At 41.8% G+C, this 21,581-nt stretch overlaps 1 long non-coding RNA gene across 1 annotated transcript; it reads left to right on the top strand.

The window, feature by feature from the left end:
- The first annotated feature begins 11,131 nt into the window (after window positions 1–11,131).
- LOC149314316 (uncharacterized) lies at window positions 11,132–21,364 on the top strand. The gene is made up of 3 exons (XR_016281113.1): window positions 11,132–11,247; window positions 20,960–21,063; window positions 21,233–21,364. It is a non-coding gene; the product is annotated as an uncharacterized LOC149314316 (long non-coding RNA).
- Window positions 21,365–21,581: the final 217 nt, after the last annotated feature.

The raw sequence follows: 21,581 nt of genomic DNA, 5'->3' as shown, positions 1-21,581 counted from the left end.
AGAATTGGTCTCAGAAAGTGGCACTGAGGGATATTTGCTTGGACTTGTATGTCTTTGGTGGCACAAGGTACTTTCTACCAACTTGGGTTGGTAAGTCAATGGTGACCGCCCTTAAACAAGAATAATCTGGCAGAAGTAAATCATGATTTGAGAATTTTCTATTTATACTACTATAATATGTGGCATACTGTTTTGAACATTGAAACATGATTCTGGAGAACAGGGTTCAAATCCCCACTTGGCCATGCAAACCCACTGGGTGACCTTGGGCAAGTCACACACTCTTAGCCTCAGAGAATGGTAACAGCAACCCCCTCTCTGAAGAAATTAGCAAGAAAACCCTGTGATAGATTCACCTTAGCATTGCCATAAATCAGAAACAACTAGAAGGCACACAACAACAACAATACATGGTACCTGAGACTGCTCTTGAAAATTATTGGGTAGGTGCAAATAGTCCAAAATGTAGTCACCAGGAACATAATAAGGACAGTTTGTTGAGAACATATCTTACAATGTTTGAAAGACTGTATTGCTTTCTGAGCTTGAGTCAAGGTACTGATATTGATGTTTTAAAGCTTTTGTCACAGGAAAATGGTAGGAATCATAAAGCCCTACCAATTTTGTAGGACTGCAACTCCTATAAGCCCTAATGGTGAAGAATGCTGAGAAATGCAACCCAACCTCTGTAGGGCCACATGATCCTCACCTCTTCAGACCTTTATGTTACGTTAATGGCATGTTAATGATTTCATCAAGGTCCTGTGTAGTATGCCATGTTCACTGGTTATCAGGCAAGTGACATCAAAGGTGAAGTCCCCCCCCCCCCATCTGTTGCATTCCAGTTTTGGATTGCCTTCTTCTCAAAGGTTGCTAATGTCTATTTTATTTTATTTTTTGGATGCCAGATCAAGACAATTGAACTCTCTCAGGCATTTTAATTGGCTTGTATTGTAAGCACTGGTAATATCACCTTTCCACTTGACTGTAATCGTTTGAATGATTGTCTTATTGATTTTTATTTGTCTTGTTTTACTGTTGTTTTGGATTTTAAATTGCATTATAAACCACCATGGCATAAATGTTATGAAGGACAGACTATAAATGCCATAAATTTGTTAAAATTGATAAAAGGACTTCCTGAAGCTGCATGACAAATTTAATTCCATTAAATAACAAGTTGCCCTCTAAAATAACTCACTACTTATTTCATTTATATTCCACTTTATATTGGCATGCTTGGGGAAACTATCAAAATCAACATTCATAAAATGATAAGATTTATATAAAAGAATGGCAAAAGGCAGAAGATTCAATCTGAAGAGTAATGATCCTTTCAGCATTTCAATATGCAGTATACAGATGAAAACCTAGTATGATTATGTGGTTGGACTTCTGTATATGTTTCACTGAAGTTTATACATATATTTCCCCCACTCCATTATTGTATTTCTTTCTTTTTTGTCTGGGTAGGTGTTATAGATCACGAAAAGCTATGGAATGCACTCAGAGACATGGGAATACAGCTACATCTGATAGTCCTGATGAGAAATCTGTATCAAGGACAAGAGGCCACAGTCCGAACAGAATTCGGGGAAACAGAGTGGTTCCCAATAGGCAAAGGGGTCAGACAAGGCTGCATCCTATCACCCTACTTGTTTAACTTATATGTTGAAAACTTCTTAAGAAAAGCATAATTAGAATCAGAAAAAGTAGGAGTGAAGATAGGAGGAAGCAACATTAACAACCTAAGATATGCAGATGACACCATAATATTAGCAGAAAACATTCAGGAATTGGAACAGTTAATAAAGGAAGGTCAAAGATGAAAGTGCAAAGGCAGGTCTGATGCTGAACATAAAGGAAACAAAGATAATGACCACAGAGGAAATACACAAGTTCAGTTTAGACAATGAAAAAATTGAAATAACTAAAGAATTCCCATATCTAGGATCAAACATTGACCAGAATGGAGACTGCAGTCAAGAAATAAGAAGAAGACTAGGAATGGGAAGGGCAGCTATGAAAGAACTAGACAAGATACTGAAGAGCAAAGACATACAGCTGAGAACTAAAGTCAGAATCATTCAGGCCATTGTATTCCCAGTTACCATGTATGGATATGAGAGCTGGACAGTGAAGGAAGCAGACAGAAAGAAAATCAATTCATTTGAAATGTGGTGCTGGAGAAGAGTACTTAGGATACCATGGACAGCCCAGAAGACAAATGGGTTCTTGAACAAATCAGGCCCGAGCTCTCCTTGGAAGCTAAGATGATCAAGTTGAGACTATCATACTTTGGCCACATCATGAGAAGGCATGGATTACTAGAAAAAACAATAATGCTAGGAAAGGTAGAAGAAAAAGAGGAAGACCACAAACCAGATGAATAGACTCAATCAGGGGGGTTGTGGCCAAGGGCTTGCAGGATCTGGGCAGGGCAGTGGAGGATAGGGACTCTTGGAGATGCCTCATCCATAAGGTCGCCATGAGTCAGAACCAACTAGAGGGCAGCTAACAACAACAGCAACAACATGTTTTTTTAAAATGTTTTTTGTACAATAAAAAAATTAAATGGTAGTGGAACTTGTGCCTTGCAGAAGGTTCAAGACTGACAAAGGTGGAAGTTGTAGTTAAAAACATACAAAAGGCACCAATTCAACGAAGAGTGATCAATCCCACTGAAAAATGATCTGGCTAATGAAAGATAGCTTCATATGTTCAATATGACATCAAGAAATGGATAGCTATTACAACACTTGCTTGCCTATTTTTAACTGTATTGAAAAGGTAGAAGCAAATGCTAAAGCATAGATGGGAACACTCTGCTTCTCAGAAGTTTTGCATTTCAGTTTCCAGAAACTTTGGCCAACATGGCTAATAGTAGGGAATTATGAGAAATATAGTCCAAACTGGTCTAAAGGTTTTCCAGCAATGGGATTAAAAGAATCCTGAACTCAGGAACTCCTGTGTACCAACTACTACATATTAGATGGCATGAGAGAGTGATATTTGAATCCCACCCAAGTCAACCTGATGCGAAAGACTGTGGGAATGCTACCCTGTAGGTCTTCCTGGATTTCTCAGAGACATTTGATACCATTGATCATAGTATCCTACTGGATCATCCTCATTAGATGGGAGTAGCTGTTCTGTTCTTACCTTAAAGGCCATTTCCAGACAGTAGCATAGAGGGACTGTTCAGCCCAATGGCCAGTATACTATTGTCTCTAATGTTGTTCAATATCTATTTGAAGCTGCTGGGTGAGGTCATTAGAAGTTTGGAGAATGGGAGCCATCCATATGCTGATGACAATCACATGTATTCCTTGTCACTAGTCTTTGCTGGGTTTGTGCAAGAATCGGACCATTATCTGGATGCTGTAATAGGCAGGATCCAGATTAAATGAGCACTCTGTGGATTCGTTAGACTAATGCAACACACTCAATGTGGGATCGTTCTCGAAGACAATGCAGAAACTGGAGCTAATGCAAAATGTGGCAGTTAGACTGCTGACTGAAAACGCCACATAGAAACCATATAATACCCTGTTTTTAAAAGTTAATTAATTGATTGATTCAATTTATAACTTGACATGGGATTAGCTTTTAGATGAATTGCACTGGCACCTATATACTCCCAGTCTAAAATCAAGATATGGATGATAACATTTAAAGCTCTAAATCAGTGGTTCCCAACCTTCCTAATGCTGCAACCCTTTAATACAGTTCCTCATGTTGTGGTGACCCAAACCCATGAAATTATTTTCATTGCTGCTTCATTAACTGTAATTAAATAGGTGTTTTCCAATGCTCTCAGGTGACCCCCATGAAAGGATAATTCGAACCCCAAAGGGGTCCCGACCCACAGGTTGGGAACCACTGCTCTAAATGGTATGGGACCCCAGTACCTGAAGAAGCACTTAACCTTATCTATGCTTACTTGATGACTGAGGTCTGCTGGAGGGGACAGTGCACTATTGAGGGGGGGGCATGGGAGAGAGCCTTCTCTGCTGTGGCATCCCAGGTATGGAATACTGTCTCCTTGGAGGCCAAGATGATGGCAATGCTGGTGTCATTTTGGCAGCAATATAACATGGCTTTTTGGTAGAACCCTTGGGCCCAGCTGATATAATCCAAATTTGTACATGTATTTGGTTTTAAATTGTCTTAGGCCTGTTACAGACAGCCAAAATAAAGCTGCTTCGAGTCACAGTGGAGGTATGGTATTTCAATGATGCATGCGTCCTAAGAGTCCAGAAGTCATACCAAAGCCACGCTCCAGCCTGGAGCGTGGCTTTGGTGCGGCTTCTGGACTCTTAGGACATATGCATCATTGAAATACCATACCTCCACTATGACTCGAAGCAGCTTTATTTTGGCTGTCTGTAACAGGCCTGAAATTACTTTAACTGGTTTTATCAGTTTGGTTTTAACTTCTCATTTTGTTTAACATGTTTTAGCCTGTTTAAATTATTCTTACTGATGTAAATTGTTTTAAACGGATAAAACTGATTTTATTGTGTGCTAAAATCTTTGGATGTAGGGTAGGATATAAATATTTTAATAAATAAAATAAAATAAATTTAAAAGGGCTAAAATAACATTTAGTATGGCATTCTCAATTCATCACACTGTGTATAATCAGAAGGAAAGTTATTCCATTTGTCTGAAAAACCATGTGGTTTTCTTCAGGTTGTTTTTCCTCATTTAGCAGACAGGGATTGCTTTGTTCCTACTTTATCTGCAAATAAACAGAGAAATATTTTAATGCATGGCACCAGCTTGTGCAATAAGAAGAAAATAGAAAATACAGTACTTTAAGTTTAGCAGAAAGCTTTTATGTGCTTCACTGATTTTTTAAAACTAAACTGAAATTTCTTAGAATGGTTAGCAGTAGACCAGTTTCAAAGACTGCAGAAAATCAACACAAACTTGTTGGTAGTAAATTGCTAATTGTTAATAGGTACAAAATCCATTAAGAGGCAAAAATAAGTTTCCATACTCACTCACATGAAATAAGTTTTTGTTTTTTCTCTTTGCATACTTTACCCCATAGCTTTGTTCAGTTCAGAGATCTTTAGCACAGTTTTAAAAAGACATATATTCTGACCATTCTGTGAAATTCTGAGAGATTATTCTGTTGCAATTTTCCATTCATTTGCCCGAGAAAGGACAAATGAATCATAGTTCTCCTCCCTTTCCTTTCTAATCTTCTTCCTGCTTGAGACTTGACTATTAGCACTATGTAAAAAAGAGTGGACATTCTCATAACCTATCATTCAAGCTCTGCAGTTCTAATAGCTGCAGCAATAATACAGCTCTTGACTTAAAAGAAAGTGCAAGAGAGATCAAATTATAATTCCACATTATTTTTTTCCCTTAACTGGGGCCAGTTATGATATAACCCATTGCATTTACCTATCTCAGAAAGTAAAAGGTGTGGTTTATAATATCACAACTTTTAACATCTGTTTCCATGTGTGAGAGTGCTAAGCTAGTATGTTCCCGTTCACACCCTTCCCAGTATCTGATTGAAAAGGTTCTTTATATAACAGGGTTTGAAGTCACACAGCCAGATGTTTTTGGCCACCATCCCTAATCAGCCTAGCCAATGGTAAAGAAGTGCTGGTCATGACCAATAAAGCCCTATGCTGTTTAGGTCCAGACTATCTCCCCATATGTACCTGCAAGAGCTCTATGTTCTTCAGGGGAAGGCTTTCTCTTGGTCCTGCCACCATCACAGGCTCACTTGGTGAGCACAAGAGAGAGAGCCTTCTCAGTGGTTGCTCCTACTCTCAAACACCCTTCTGTGGGAGACTTGGCTGCCCCCCTCTCTACTTTCCTTTCACCAACTGGCAAAGACCTAGTTGTTTAAGCAGGCTTGTAATATGTAAACAGGGAAGCTACTTATTGAGAGGCATATTTTATTTTTAATGCCTTTTAAATGATTTTTTTTTACTGTTTAATTTTGGTATTTCAAATTTGTTTTTAATTAATTAATCTTTAAAAATAAAACATTGTTAAAGCTTTTAAACTGATTCTCTTTGAGTCCCAATCTGGAAAACAAATGAAATGAAAGAAATGGAAAGAAATAAAGAACACTGCACATTGCAATTAAGTAATGTCTAGATGACTCCCAGATGCCCATCTTTGCTATGTAACATTGGTGAGTCCTGAATCCATGGATATTAGTCTGACAGACACCCAAATCAGACAAAGCCATTTTAACCTTTGTGTGTTTTCATGTGTGCACCTTAGGCAAGGAATACTCAAAGATGCCTTCCTCTGAAATTTAGCCTTCTATGGTTTCTAGTATTCATTTGTGGCCCTCCATCCAAGTAGGCTAGATGTCAGAGGAAGGAACTAACAAAACAATGTCTAAGGATTTCTTGCCAAAGAAAACCCTATGTAATTAATGTGGTCGGCACAAGCTGACAGGCAACTTGAAGACATATGCACACACCCAAGTGCTAACTAGGCTTCACCCTGCATAGCTTCCAATATCATGCCCTCCAACATTTCATAGATTAAAACCGTGATTCAAGTAGCCAAGGAACATCAGAGTGTGGTCAATTTAAATTTAAGGACAGGATTTCATCACCTCTTCACTTCTCCCCCTGCTGCATTAATTAACTGAGTGCAAACCACTTTTGCACTTTGAACTCAGTTTGCAGCAACTGAATTAAGCTGAGGGGAGAAAGTGGAAGGGGGAGAGAGAAACCGAAGCATTTTAAATGCAGTTGGAAAAGTAGGATGACAAAGGCTTAATCAGGACTGTCCCTACCAAACTGGGACAATTGGAAGATATGCAGTATCAGATGGAATCTGGTGACTTCAGCATATTTAGGTTGTTCTAACTTTTAACAACCCATATTTTAAAATCAACAGAAGTAACAAGGGCACGTTACAGACCATCCGTTTGGGGCGGCCTGTAACCGGACCTTTCCCCGTCAGATCGGGGACTCAGCTGCCACAACAGCAGCCTCCAAGGCCCCAATCCTCCGCTTTCCAGGCCGCGGGGAAGCTGCAAAAGGCCGCTTCCCCGCGGCCTGGAAAGGGGTGTCCTTGGGGCTTCAAGCCCCAAGGACACCCGGCGGCAGCGGGGAGGAGGAGAAAGGGCCACTTGGCCCCTTTCTCCTCTGTGTCGCTGGCACATCCATGTAAAGGCTGCACCCAGCGACGCAAAGCTGGAAGGAGCTCAGAAACGGAGCTCCTTCCGGGGCTGCAGAAAGGGCGCCCTAGGCGCCCTCGCGTGGCCCCACTACGTCACAACCGCGCCGCCCTGTTTAGAGGCGGCGCAGTTGTGACGTAGTCATGGCGGCACCCGTGTGCATAGGGCGCCGCCATTTTGTACGGACTCGGTCCGTACTAGGGTTAGGGGCGTCAAGAAGTGACGCCCCTTCCTAACCCTAGTACGGAACCAGTCTGTACTTTTATACCCGTTTGTAACGGGCCATGGAGAACCATGTGCAATCGCCAGAAGCAAAAGCCACTTTACAAGGAAGCAGGAAAAGCACAAATTGCTAGGAGAAGATTTGCCAGTCTGGGTTGAAGAAGTTCCTGTGGCGTCTGCATTTTTGAAAATGCAACATCACCTTTTACCAGGTGTAAAAGAAAGAAGGAAGGGCAGCATGCAAAACACTGGCATGCAACAGTTTAGCACCACATACAGTTTTTCTTTATAAAAACTGAATGGATAAATATGCCCCTTTCAGAGAAAACACATAAGCAAGTAAGCTCAGAAGCCAACACAATATTCAGCAAGATCTAACTGATTAAACAATGAATTGTTTTTAAAGCTCATTACTTCAGAAGCATTTGTTGGAAATGTGTTTACCCATAATCTGAAACACAATGGGTTTGAGATGGAAACAAAGTGGCCTCTCACTTTACCGCCATTATGTTCTGAAGCCTTCAGTTTTTTTCAGTCCTACTGTCTGATCCTAAGCATGTTTACATGGAAGTAACATCCCTGCCTTCAGTTGGACTTCCTTCCTAGTGAGTGACAACAGTATAGAAAAAACAAGAAAGTGCCTTGAGGCGTAGGTTTTCATGGACCTGTGTCTGCTTCCTTAGGTACAACCCATCAAGTGGATTTGAAATCTTACACTACAGTAAATCTGTGAGTTTCTAAAATGTGATCCAACTTTCCTTGGCCTAAATCCAATTTCTAGTGGCAACCAGAACAGACCCACTGAATTAATTGGGGGGGGGGGATGATGATGATGAATCTACTCAAGTTGCCAGTAATAATTAGATTTAGGCCTTTTAAAAACTTTTGTTGCAACTGTATAGTACAGCTACTTGTGTTTGAGTCCTAATGAAATCAGTGAGGCTTAAGTTAGTGTGATTAGAATAGCTGCTTTAAAATACCACTGTAGTAAAGAGGCTTCTTATAGTGCCCTCTAGGCAAAGAATGCCAGCTAGAGAAAAAAAAGTTTATTTATACATTCTGAGGCTCTACAAAAATTTACAGATGTACTAACACCAAAGTTATGTCCTATTGCTGGGACATAATTAGTGGTGTGGGGAGACAGATCTTTTTCTCTAGATTGTTTTACTGTAAATAATGCCTTGCTTGACTATGTAGGATCAATTCCTAGATCAGGTGTTGAAATCATGGTCCTCCAGATGTGGCTAGACTGCAACTCTGAGAATTTTATGCCATAGGCTATGCTATTCAGAACTGTTGGGAGTCGCAGTTCAGCAGTATCTTCAAGGCCACATGATTGCCCTCTCTACTTTATTATTGTTCCATAGTAGCTCCCTTTATAGCTCAGCTACCTTCTGAGTATTGCTTCCTCATGATGTGAGCACATTAGAAACCCAAGATGGAAGCTGCAGTATTTGTTGCTCTGTACTGGATTTGTTTGTTTGTTGAATATCCAAACAATTTTTCCATTTTTGTAAATAATTTTCTGGCAATTAATCCCCAACACCAGCTGGAACATTTTATTCCCACCTTTGAGAACAGGTTTCTTTTTAATTTCAAGACATACCAGAACAAAAGGGTATCCTTCCATTCTCTTGTTATTCTCTTCGGTGTTTAAAGAATGCATTCTATATAGTGCATTATAACATAATATAAGATTTTTTAAAAAAAAATTCTCAAAGAAGATTTACCCTTCAAACCATAGGAGAACCTCAGCAAACCATTCCATTTTTAAAACCCCCTTGGAAGAGCCATAATGGAGATCCAAGGTATTGTTACAAATAGCCCCTCCGCAGAAGACTGTAATGAGTGGACATGGAGGCAACAAGAATTCTCACAACCCAAGCAGCTACATCATGAAAAGCCATGCTTCCTTACACCAATCTGGAAGAGTACTAGATCTTTCTCCCTGGCACACGTTGCCACTCTTCCATGAGGAATGGAGCAACTGGGTGGTAGAGCCATGCAATCAGCTCTGCCCACATTTTCAACATACAGTATAACAACTATGTGAAGCTGCACTACTGTCATCTACATAGGTACACAGGTACGCCCAGGTAGCTGAAGATTTATATGAAATGGGCTGTTGTGTGTAGACCCATTTATCTTAAGATACCATGTACAATATTGTACTGTATCATAACCCTCTATTAATCTGTACTGAGAAAACTGCTTGATTACTACACTTTGCCTGTACAGTCCTCCCTTGCCATACGTGGGGGATCCGTTCTGGACTCCCCCGTGTAAGGCAAATTTTGGGTATGCTGGAGTCCCATTTTATTGAATGGCGGCATGCTCCCACTTTGTCCCTTGCCTCTCGCTGTCTGCGTAAACAAGAATCCCCATACAGCAAGGGCTGCCCTCACTCCTGGAACCTTCTTCCCTCGTGACGAAGAGCCATCACTTCTTTAACCAGCTTCAAAACGGAGTTGAAGACCATCCTGTTCAGGGCAGCGTTCCCAGGCATTGCATAATTGTCACTTGCTATTTGATGATCTTTTCTTCCCTGTTTTATTGAATCATTTCCTGTATTGCTATGTATTTTATATGTATTATCCTACTAGAGATGGCCCCTCCCCACCCCCACTCCCTTTGTGTCGTGTCTTTTTAGATTGTAAGCCTGAGGGCAGGGCTCCGTCCAATTAAAAAGATTGTATGTACAGCGCTGTGTAAATTTACAGCGCTTTATAAATAAAGGTTAATAATAATAATAATAATAATAATAATAATAATAATAAGAAATAATCCAGTTTGAGACCACTTCAAATACCTTGGCTCAGTGTTAGGAAATCCTGGGAATTGTAGTTTATTGTGGCACCAGAGTTCTCTGAGAGAGCAGGCTAAATCTCTCACAAAACTACATTTCTCAGAATTCCCTAGCATTGAGCCAGGGAAGTTAAAACAATCTCAAACTGGATTATTTCTGCAGTGTGTTTTGGATCACAGTTGTTAAGACTGAGGAATCTTTGGTGGTTTATCCTCCAAGCATTTGTTAGGTTGTGCCCCTGCTCCTAAATGGGCCACTCTGGCTACCATCTGCCAAGGCCTTTTGAAAATTTAAAATTTGTGGAATATTTGTCTTTTCATCACTGTTAACTGAAGCTACACCTAAGAGCTTTCCTAATCTCCCAGTAAATTGCAAATGTTACCTACAGGGAGGTGAAGACCTAATTGAAAAGTTCCATTTATCCATTCTGAGCTCAGGGTCAAACTCACCTGACCTGGAACTGAAAATGTATCAATGAGATTTACTGAATGCATTTTCCACTCCCCATAGGTCAATCCTGTGGTTTACTGGAAAAGCACTATTTGGCTGGCAGGTACAATGGGATCTAAGCAGAATTTTATTCAAATTGATTAATAGATTTAGGCTGTCTGTAATTCTTTGTACCTAATGCTAAGAAACTGCTAGTGCATCTGGTCTTGTATGATAACAACTTTCCCCTGGCTTCTGCTGTGGAATTCTTTCCTCCTTTCTCTTTCTTTCTTGTATTCATGGACTCTGCACTTATGACTGTGTCCTTTGTTCACTATTGCAAAAACGGCAGGTGCAAGTGGAGGGAGTGTGCAGCCTGTGCACATTTCTTAATGTGCATGCCTGATGTCATTAGTGACAGAGGCTCCAAGGGGAGGAGATACAGTTGCTGCAGGCCTCCCAGCTTTATTCCTTCCACACTGCACAGAGCAAGTGAATGAGCTTGTTTGCTTCCCTAGGAGAGTCAGAGGGGATTCCTCTTTCCATTTTATTTATTTATAACAACATGCCAACAGCTGGAGAAGGGACTGAGAAAATGGCACAATAATTCTTAGAGGTAATACTATAAGGTGGGGGGGGGGGGGAGGAGAAGAATTTCTAATTTTCCTTCTTGCTCTATAAATAGACATTTGGCCTTGGGAATTTAACTTTCTGGATATTCAAACACAAAATTTGGGGAGGGGGGGTTAATCCTAGCTAAAATAAAACAAGGAACTGCAGTGAGATTTCTGCCATTTCTACGCATTCTCATTAATATTGTGGCATAGTGTGTGAGGAGAAAGAGGAATGCATCAAGAGCCATTTTTATTTCATGGCAAGTGCTTGGTTGTCCCAGTACAAATTCCCATTAGTTTCTGCTAGGAGTTGCTTTTCTGAAAAACAAACATTATTTTTTACTAGCTGCATTGGCAGCATTTTGGCCAGACCCTTATTAAATCCAGAGGAGAGCTGCCATCTACAAATCTAGAACCCACTGATCCAAATAATCTCATTTTTCTGTAATATGCAACCCGTATATTTACTACTCCTATCCTTCAAAATCTTGGCTCAAACAAAATATCCAAAATCTTTCAGGCAGGTAAGATTTCTCCTTTTTAAACAAACAAACAATTCTGTTCCTTCAGATACTTTTTCAATAAAAGCTGCAATGGTGTGGATCTGCTGAAGGCTGGAGACCATTTGTGAACAGGCCCTCAAAGTATCAGATTTAAGGATATGTAGTTGGGGCAGATAAAGAATAAGTAATGGCCAAATCCAATTACAGTCGCCCCTCCTTTCTCGTGGACTTGGGATCTGCATTCTTGATCACTCATGGAGGGGCAACCTCTGTTATCCTCAATGGGGTGTGCCCCCATGGCACACACCCCCTGCACGCTCGTGGGGGTGTGTCCCATTCAAGCCTATGAGGCTTGAATACATGTGAGTCTCCGTTTTTGCCGGAGGGGCCAGAACGGTTCCCCACAAAAACAAAGGGTCGACTGTACTAGCCTCAATCACAGAAGTTTCAATCAATCAATGAGATTTATATAAGTGTTCACCTTCTGTTTAACATTTAATCTTGGACTTAGACCAGGGGTGGGAGTGACATGGCCCTCCAGACACTGTTCAACTGCAAGTTCCAGCAGCCCTAGCCAGCATAGCCAATGTAAGGGATGCTGGGAACTGCAGTTCAGCAATACCTGAAGGGTTGCTCTTTGCTTATTCTTTATTTAGGCCAATAATTCTGAACAAGCATATGGCTTTTCTTGGGTGGCAATAAGGTGGCATAGTGAGCCAAGTCTCCATGCTACCACTCCATAGTAGCACTACCTGCTCTTCTGTTCTCCATTTCTCCAGAGGGACAGGGAAATATTTTTGTCACTGTTGTGTTTTCAGTGATGTTAATATTGACAATGGCCTTCTCCATAAGAGACTGTTATAACAAGGGTACCATTGCTAGGAATCCCATCTCACAACCCTATTCTTTGGATGAAGACTCTCCCTTGCAGCTGAATATTCTGTTTTTGCTGACAGGGTCAGACAGCATTCTACATTGCCATAGAAACCCCAAATGCCTTTCATGGCACCGTGCTCTTCCCAATCCCTTCATTCTAGGGATAAAATACTTCCTGACTGCTTGTCAAAAACATCTTTGTCACCTGAAGAAACTGCTGCCCAATAAAACAAAATCTTAACAGACTCATGTAGCGGATTTTCCTGACTAGTCAAGCTTTGTTATTTTTTTATCTAAACTCGGAAAACAGGAGAGGATAGGGACAAGAAGAAAATAAACTCATTTGAAATATGGTTCTAGAGGAGAGTTCTTTGGATACCATGGACTGCTAAAAGGACAAATACATGCATCTTAGAGAAAATCAAGCCTGGTGATTAAAAGATGATTAAAATGAAGCTGTTATACTTTGGATGTAGCATGAGGTGAGGTGACTGTTAAAGATGATAATGCTTTGTAAAGTGAAAGGTGGTAGGAAAAGAGGGAAACCACACTACAGGTGGATTAATTCAACCAAGGTAGCCATGGCCATGAGTTTGCAAGACCTGGGTAGCACAGCTGATGAGAGGCTTTTAGAAATCTCTCATTCATAGGGTCATCATAAATTGATGCTCACTTGACAGCAAATATCACAGAGGAGAAAACCTTTGTTATTTTTTTAAATTCCTTGTAGGATTGGATTTGTTTCTGCTTAATTGACAAAGGATGACATATATGAACTCTTACTGAAGATATCAAGAAGACCCACACTGTTGTTGAAATCTGGCCCTGCCGTGAATAAGTTTAACTGAGCAGACATCACTCTGTTCTACATTATCACTGCATCTGAGATTACAGAATATGCCAAATACTGGTCTAAAATACTCTTTTGCAGTTTCCAAACAACAGCTTAGGTCCCATTCTCACTAGCCCATTTGCTCTCAATAGAACTGGGTAGATCCAGTTGCCCCCATACCGAATCAGCTCAGTTACAAGTGCCCACTACCCTTTACCTTGATCGGGGCAATCTGCCCCTCTGAAGTTCACATTTGCAGTACCACTTTAAAATGGAGCCTCTTTTGCTGTCAATCAAATTCACATCTGCTTTCGTCAAAGGTGACATATCCTACAGCCATTGGCCAACTGAATGGGTGCTTTCCCCCCTCCTTTTTTTAAAAAAAAATTGGTGGCAATGTGAATATATTCTGTCAACTTGTCAAATTTAAAAACCTCCAGGTGTGTGTGTGTGTGTGGGTTGTATGTATTTGGGTCATTACAGATTATGGCAATCCTAAAACAACCCTATCCTGGGGTTTTCTTGGCAAGATTGGTTCTGAGGAGATTTGCCATTGCTTTTCCCCTGAGGCTGAGAGAGTGTGACTCCCCCAAAGTCATTGATTTTCACAGCCTTCCCTCTGAATGCCAGCTTCTAGCTTCCCCTTCGCGTCCAGCCCAGCATTTCTTCCCCTTTGGAATCTCTTCCTTCCCCTTCCCTTCCCGCCCAAAGCATTCACATAATCTGTCACAATAATAATAATAACAACAACAACAATAATAACAAATGTCGCTTGCAGAGGAGGCCACCTGAATGCCATCTCTGCCACCCCAGAATGCCACCTCTCCTTACATACACACATAGCACAAGCATTCACACATTGTATCAATTTGCCAAATTGAAAGGGAAATATTTGTAACATTCGCATTGTAGCATTTGCATATTACACACAAAAATTAATTTTTAAAAAATGCCACTTGCAAAGTGTCCTGCCGTACCGGCAGCAAGCAAACGAAAGGGAAATGTAGCACAAGCAGACACATTCTATCAATATGTATCAACCTTAGAACAAGCATTCGCATAATCTGTCAAAAATAAAATTACAAAAAAAAAAAAAAAACCACCAAGAGGGGAGAGGGGAGGCATGTTCTGCCCTCTGCCCTCCCTCTGCCCTAATCCCTCCCCTGAACTGGACCTGATCATGACCGGGGCCAAGTTCACATTTACCAGCAGCAGGGAAGAAACGGGTTTTCCTAAAAGACACGGGAAATTATCCACTTTTGGAAAAATCACTCGAAGGGGGATTTGCCCTGGGTCAAGTGTGAAAGACCCTAATTCTGATGTGTTTAAACCGGTGCCAATGGGAACTTCCGACTTTTAATCTGGGTTTCAAATCAGTACAGAAGGTAGTCTGAATGGCCCCTTTGACTTCCTCTGTACATTTACAGTATCTTTATTTTATGCAAGACTGTGTAAAACGGTAACAGCAAAACAAGAATTTATTCACTTCACACCCAATCAGATATGCTTAAATCAAATTCTATTGACTTCTGAGGGATTTACACATCTGTAACTAACTAAAGGAATGTGGTACTTCACTTTGATCCTTTAATTTCTTATAAGCCTGGGAGCTCTAGTATGTTCATAGAGACTCTATGCTAGCAAACACTGGCCTGTTACAGACTGCCAAAATAAAGCTGCTTCAGGTCTCTTTGGTGGTATGCTGTTTAAATGATGCATGCATCCTAAGAATCCAGAAGCTGCACCAAAGCTGCACTCCAGTCCTTAGGACTGGAGCGTGGCTTTGGTGCGACCTCCGGACTCTTAGGACCCATGCCTCATTTAAATAGCATACCTCCAAAGAGACCCGAAGCAGCTTTATTTTGGCAGTCTGTAACAGGCCACTGTTTCATTCATTACAAAGGAGGAAAGGACACTGGTACACATTTCTGTGTGAATGCAAAGCTGCTTGTTCCAGAATTTGTGTGCATAGGATTTCCATGGAGTTCAGGTTCAAATTGGAGTTCCCTCACAGGCTTTACAGATTTTTTAAAAGGCTTTTGTTTTGGTGCTTTAACTCCAAGAGTTAATTATTTTCTTAGGAATGGATCATAAATCTAACATGAATTGTACTCACTGTGTTACTGAATTATTTAAATTCTACTCTACTTCAGCAAGAGCTGCACAGGGGCTTCAGCTTCTTGGGAGAAAAATCAGGAAGCGCTTGGGAATAAATTTGAGTTGCCATTAAAATCTTGACTATGTGCCCCCTTTTTGTCAAAAAAATGCATATACGTAAATGTGATGAAATAGTTCATAAATTATATAAACAGATATGGAGTGCCGGGGTAGTGATTTGAAAAAGGAGGATTCTTCTGTATTTCAGATATACCTAATTTAGGGCCTGAGCAGATAGAGCAGGATAACATGGGCTGAGCTCGTGCTGTCCTGCCCCAGGTACTCATCCAGGTTAGTCCATGGGTCAGCATGGGGATGCGCAAGGTGTTAATATAGCATCACATAAGATGAAGAGCTACAAGTAAGCCCTCATGAGCCTGGCTAAAACTTCTTCAGCTTGGCTGGTGGTAAGGCATGAAGGAAATGGTAGTTTGTCAGAAACTGAAGGGCCATAGGTTCCCCATCCCTGAACTAAGTTATTGATAAAAACATTGAAGTAGTGGCCCCAGGAAAATCCACTGAAGAGTTCCCTCCAGTTTGGAGTGCAGCAATTTATGATTCTTTGAATTGGTTTTCCAGTGAATTATGGAACCATCGTACAATATTCCTATCTGTTTCACATTTCATCAGTTTGCTAATCAAAATATCCTGGGGGACCTTATCAGCCATGGAAACCCAGCAGGTGACCTTGATCAAGTCACACTCTTTCCGCCTTACATCTACAGCATTCTCATTAAACTAGTGGCCCAATTTTTTAAAAGATATAAAATTATTTTGGTAGGATTTGTTCTTGACAAACTCTTGTTGGCTCCTGCTAATCACTGCATTGTCATCTAGCTATTTGGAAATCATCTCCTCCATAATCTGTTCTAATATGTTACCTGGTATTGAGGTCAGGCTGACTGGACTGTAGTTTACTGGTTCTTTTGGTTCCCTGTAGTTCTTTTGTCCTTTTTGAAGAGAGGGATAATGTTTGCTCTTTTCCAGTCCTCTGGCACCTGTTCTCCAAGATTTATCAAAAGTGATGGCAAGTGGCCCAGAGAGTTCAACAAATTCCTTCAATAATTTTGAATGCAGTTTGTTTGGCCCTGCTGATTTGAACTCATTTAGGTTAGATAGGTAATTCTTGACTTCTTGTTGTATGCTTTCCAGTTGTTTTTGAGTTACGGCAGCCCTAAGGCAACCCTATCATGGGATTTTCTTGGCAGGGTTTGTTCATAGTGGGTTTGTCTCTGCTGTCCTCTGAGGCTGAAAGAGTGTGACTTGCCCAAGGTCACTCAGAGAATTTCCATGACTGGGCAGAAATTGGAACTCTGGTCCCTAGATTTGTAGTCCAAACCATTAGGCTGGCTCTCACTTCCTGACTATCTCCTTATTAATGATTTGCAGTCTGAATCCCTTACCAAGGTCTTTGCGGATGCATGGATGTACACACATAGTTCTCTTTTGAGGCAAAAATGAAAGCAAAATAGGTATTGAGCAGTTATGCCGTTTCGTTGTGATCTATTAGTATTTTACTATCCTTACTAAGCAGCAGCTCCATCATTTCCTTGGTTATTTTCTTGGGTAAAATATATCTTGGGGGAGGGGGGCTTTTTGGTGCTCCCTGCATGCATAACTAGTCTTAACTCATAACCAGTCTTAACTCATTCTGAATGTTGGCTTTTGTTATACTATTCCTGCAAACTTGGACTATATATCAGTACTCTTCCTTCATTTGTCCTTTCTTCCATACTTTATACATTCTCTTTTTTCTTTACACTTTCTCCTTGAGCTTACTATGCAGCCACACTGCGGTTTTTTCAGATGTTTCCCTGGATACGTGCTAGGGTTGCCTGAGAGCGGTGCCATCACATGCCCCGCAACCCTATCACGTCACAGTGGCATGATAATGGTGGCGCCCTGTTTACACGGGCACTGCCATTATGACGTCACGGCCGCTCCGCAGCCAAACAGCACAGCATGGGCGTGATGTCCCCGTGACGCTGCAGGGTGCTTGGGGCACCCTTTCAGTGTTGTGGGAAGGAGCTCTGAAACAGAGCTCCTTTTTGTCATGTGTATCGCTGGCACGGCCTTTAAACAGCCACGCCATTAATGCAGAAGAGAAAGGGGCCGAGCGGCCCCTTTCTCCCCTTCCTCGCAGCTGCCAGGGTGTCCTTGGGGCATGAAGCCCCAAGGACACCCCTTTCCAGGCTGCGGGGAAGTGGCATTTTGCCGCTTCCCCAAGGCCTGGAGAAGCAGCAGATTGGGGCCTCTGGGGCTGCCACTGCGGATGCCCAGGCCCCAATCCGGAGGGGAAAGGGGCAGCTGCAGGCTGCCTCAACAGGGCGGTCTGTATCGTGCCAATATCCAGTTAATGCAGTCTCTAATATATAGTTGTCAAGGGGAGGAAAAGAAATAAACATGTTGTCATAAATAATAATCAGATGTGGGATTTTATATTATAAATTTCTTAGTTGCTTTTCCAGACTGTTCCTTTTTCCTACAGACCAGAAAGAAGCTTAGTGTTATGCCATTAACAGCATCTTGAGGAACATAAACAAGCCATGTACTTATCCATAAGATTAGGGAGCTGCTTTCTTTCAGTGCCACATCTGTAATATTGGAATTAAATAATAATAAACGCTCCCTTTATAGGGTTGTTGTAAAGATTGCAAGGGGATACATATAGTTCTTTAGCGTATCAGCACTTCTAGTTTAAACTGCTGAATAGCATGGGAAGAGAGAGTAACAAAAAAGATGGCAACCCTCCTTTCTCTGCCCTCCCTTTCCCCTGGTGTACAGTTGTTGTTTCTTAACTTGGTCTAGCATACACTGGACCAAAAACAATTATGACCAATGTGGCAGTTAATTGTGAATAAATGTATTGACTTTCTATCTACATTACATTATATTTATTTTGTCTTATGTAAGAATATTTTAAAGGCTCTTTTCTGTAATTAAATAGGCAAAGTGATATCTGGATTTGAGCAGATCACTCAGGCATTGCACAATCTGTTCTAGATTTGTATGCTGAGGAAGTTTGCAGCAGCAGAGGTGTGGCTGAGAAGAGCATTGCTCCCCTTACATCAGAATTCTTCCCCTCCAATGAAATTTTCCTAGTCTCTAAATTTCTAGTATTGCAAAGAGTGAGACACTGAAAATTATTCACACCTAGAACTGTTCTAGAGAATCACCATAGTGTAGTGGTTTGAGTATTGGACTAGAACTCTGGAGACCAGGGTTCAAATTCCTGCTTGGCTATAGAAACTAGCCGCTATTAAGAAAAAAGGGGGCTTGCTGTCCGCGGATGGATGGCAAATCCACTGATATGGAGACTATACATGTTTATGATGCACTGTCACATATATGTGATACTGAGTCAGTGTGGCATTGTTGTTTGAATGTTGGACTATGCTTCTGGGGACCAGGGTTTGAGTCCCTGCTTGGCCATGAAACCCACTGGGTAGGGTTGCCATATCTGTCCTCCACCAAACCAGGACAGGGTGGATGTCCCTCCCCTTCCTGGCCTCGCAACCAATCATAGAGGCTTCTGGAGGTGGGACTTCCAGTCGCAATGGCCGCTGGGGCTTGTAGTCACCAGTAGGAAACCACTGCAACTACAAGGCCCAGCGGCCTTTGCGACCAGAGGTCCTACCCCTGGAAGTCTCTGATTGGTTGCAAGGCCAGGAAGGGGTGGTTCCTCCTGCAACTACAGGCCCCAGTGGTCTTTGTGGCTGGAAGTCCTGCCTCTTCTTTCAGCCAGAAGCCTCTCTAATTGGTTGCGAGGCCGGGAAGGGGAGGGACATCCAGCCATGCTTCCTAGGGCCGGGGAGGAGGACAGTGGGCTGGAGGACAAGGTGGCAGGCTGGAGGATGGGAAGCTGAAACCCATGATTGTCCCACCTAAAATTGGGACATGGCACCGGGTGACCTTGGGCGAGTCACACATTCTCAGCCCCAGAGGAAGGCAATGGCAAACCCCCTCTGAACAAATCTTACCAAGAAAGCCCCATGATAGATTTAGGCCCGGAACAGACGGGCCTTTGCAGCGCCCTCGTCACGTGCAAGGGTTGCCTGATGGGCGGTGCGCCCACACACCCGGCAACCCTCACAAATGGCTTGGGCCCAGGGTACTTGGAGGACCGCCTCTCCCCATACAATCCGCCCCGCACTCTCCGGTCGGGTGGGAAACAGCTTTTGAGAGTTCCTGACACGAGATATGTGATGTCTGCACATAGGGCTTTTTCTGCTTCGGCCCCGCAGGCTTGGAACTCTCTCCCTGTCGAGCTCCGCTCAGCCCCCTTCCTGGAGTCTTTTAGAAAAAACCTAAAGACTCATTTTTTCCGCCTTGCTTTCCCCCATGTCCCTTAATTCCACTCTTCTCCTTTATGCTGTTGTAATTGTAATGTAATGGATGTCTTTGGGGTTATTGCTGTTATTAGTTTTAATGGTTTTAAAAGGTGATTGAGTGATGGATATTTTTATTGTTGTATTTTATTGCTTAATGTGGGGGGATTTCTTTTATTGGATTTGTTGTATTATATTTTAACTGATTGTAAACCGCTGTGATCATTGGAATAGCGGTATACAAATAAAGATTCATTCATTCATTCATGAGGGTGCCGCAGCTGCAGCTCGCCCACCAGACATGGCGTGTAATGGTGACGTCGCAGCTGCACCGCCTCCAAACGGGAGCGGCGCAGCTGCGGCATCACTGCACTGTCTTTGGCGCTGCAGCAATGCCACAAAAAGGAGCCGCTTCCAGGCGCTCCTTTTTTTTCTCCGCAGCAGCGCCACACAATTTGGTTGCTGTGGCGCTCCTGCGGAGCAAAGAGAGGCGCCAGGGAGGCGCCTCTTTATGGCAGTCTGTATCCTGCCTTACTTTAATAATAACAAGAACTATTTTATTTGCTATGTTTCCATTTCATTGGTAACCCTGGCTGCCTCCTTTTCTTTTCTTTTCTTTTCTTTTCTTTTCTTTTCTTTTCTTTTCTCTTTCTTTCTTTCTTTCTTTTTTGGATGCCTACATTCTATTTCTAAATGCTCAACTGAAGTTTCAGGTTACTGGAATGTTGGAAATTTGGGGACTAAAGAAAATTCTTATTGGGGAGCAATGCTCCCTTTTTGTCTCCCCTCCTCCCTTCGCAGTAACCACACTCCTAGCTTTCTGGAAGATCTTTATCTGTTGTGATCCACACGGTGAAATACCTAGTGCAGTGTACTCTTGTGATTTTTTTACTCTTTATTATTTTCCCCTGAGCTATTTGGCAATGGTTGTTCTGTCTCCTGCAGTATTGAATTACCTGGTGAATTACACTAGTAGATTTTTGGAGGGTGATTTTGGTTTTGTTTTGTTTTTTGTTAGGGTTTTTTCGTCTACACAACTGGTTTGATGAGCTGAATGGCTCTGTAAACAGTAAACAAGTGGTGCTTTCTTCATTTCCCAGTCTTCCTTGACTTGGCTGAAAGGTCAGTCATTTACAAATACTTCAGTGATTGTTTCCCATATGCACCTGTGCTCTAGTGTAACTGTGAGCTATGGAAAGTTTTTGTTCTTATTTTATACAAATGTAATTACATAAATGCACAACCTTGCAGGAGACAGCTCTTGATGTTTCACACTTTTAATCCTATCTAGTGTAAGCAGCAGTAGCAAAGGGCGTAAGTGAATTGTGGAGAAACCAAGACACTTGAGAGGACCGGAAGAACAACTACCAGATATGCTCTTAGAAGGAACGCTGAGCCAAGGAATTTGTTTTGAGCACTAGAACTGAATAAAGCTCCTTCCATACAAAAATCCTCTCTAGGTGTCCTCCTTGCCTCCAGGTTTTCTTCATTTCAATTGTATAATTTAGGACCGGGAAAAGTCATGCTGTTGCTTTTTTTAGGATCTGGGAGGCTGAAACTGCCACTGTAGATCATCCAGTGATCTACCAAAAGATTTTCTGATCTATCTTTTGTCCAGCTCTTCTTTAAAGTGTGCTTCC

Source organism: Sceloporus occidentalis, unplaced genomic scaffold (assembly GCF_023333645.1).
Source record: "Sceloporus occidentalis isolate IW3139 unplaced genomic scaffold, rSceOcc1.0.p SCAF_4, whole genome shotgun sequence".
NCBI lineage: Eukaryota > Metazoa > Chordata > Lepidosauria > Squamata > Phrynosomatidae > Sceloporus > Sceloporus occidentalis.
The sequence above is the reverse complement of the archived record's forward strand: the minus strand, read 5'-3'. Positions and strand labels throughout refer to the sequence as shown.